We start from the raw sequence: 1,439 nt of genomic DNA, 5'->3' as shown, positions 1-1,439 counted from the left end.
ATGCCACTGCTGCCAATAAACATCTCTTTTTTTAAAAATTTTATTTCATATATGTATACAAAATTAATGGTGGAACCATTTAATTTTTTTTTTGGGGGACAATGACATTTCAAAACGTGGCGCAGTCCAGCACTCGGTTCAGTGCCTTAAGATGGGGCTACACCTTATCCACCAGCATCCGTCCGGTACGTCCAAGACGCCTGGTCCGCATCCGTCCGGTTGTCACCTCCAGTGCGCAGCCTAGTCCAGCCCTGCTGGTCTCAAACTGCTTCTTCGCTGTCATCTTCATCTTCCATTGGTGGCTCGCCGAGCCCTTCCCAATGTAAAGTGCGTTGGCCCAACCACTTCCCTCCAACCGTAGATGAATTCCCTGAAGTACGGGTAGTTATCCTCCTCTATCAGCAGAGGGAAGTCCGACTCGGGAAGGGCGAAGATCCCGCTTTTTCTTGACAACCTGGTATGGTGTCCTTCAATCGCGGTGCAGTCCAATACCACGTCCTCTGCTGTTTCCGGGACCCCACACGTCGTGCACTGGGGGTCGATGTTCTTTCCGAAGCTTTGCAGCTTTCCCCGGAATCCTCCGTGTCCTGTCAGGATCTGCGAGACCCAATAGTCTGAGATGACCCAACCTGCTCTCAATCTTGAGTGGACGGTGGGGAAGAATTTCCTCAGCGTCGCACCCTTTTCGCTTGTTCACCACCGTCCATTCCACTCCTCAATCGACTCTTCCCGCAGGAACTTCTTCCAAAGGTTCGAGGTCTTGCCGATCCTCTCTCGGAGTCCTGCCGGTAGCACTCCCAGCCCCTGTACTCCCAGTCCTATACGCCTTCGTGACCCTCAGCAGAGCCAGTCATTGCGTAGTGGGCAGTCTCTTCTTCTGCTCCTGCGTGAGGGTTTGACTCCACGCAGGAGATGCGTACCTCAGGATATCCAACACCACTCCTTTGTATATAGTCATTTTAGCGGGGTACCAGAGGCCCCAGAAAGCACCCCCTATACTGCTCAGCCCGTTAAGTGACAGAGTCACCCTATCCCTCAAGTATGCCAGGTGAGGGGTGGTGTCGAAGCCTCATCCTCACTCCAAGGTATGTCACCTCCTCACCCAGCCCCACCTTCTCTCCCTGTATTTCCAGAGTGATAGAGTGAGCCCTGTCCGTGGAGCCTTTTAGGAGTATGGCCTGAGTCTTAGCTGCGACCATACTTAACCTTCTCCTCACGCACCACTCTCCAACCAGACTAGCATATCTCTCCGCTTCGTTCTTCAATCTGGCTCTGCTATTCCTGGCCACAGTGACTGCCAGGTCATCGACGTAGGCCGTGGCAAGGAACCCTCTATCTTGTAGTTCACCCAACAACTTATTGAACACCAACTTCCACAGGGCCGGCCCAAGAACCGAACCCTGCGGGCAGCCTCTCTCGATCCTTCTCTCGACCTCGGA

This window comes from Halyomorpha halys, unplaced genomic scaffold (assembly GCF_000696795.3).
Source record: "Halyomorpha halys isolate HHAL.00 unplaced genomic scaffold, Hhal_1.1 Scaffold1451.1, whole genome shotgun sequence".
NCBI classification, from domain to species: domain Eukaryota; kingdom Metazoa; phylum Arthropoda; class Insecta; order Hemiptera; family Pentatomidae; genus Halyomorpha; species Halyomorpha halys.
Note: the sequence above shows the minus strand (reverse complement) of the source record.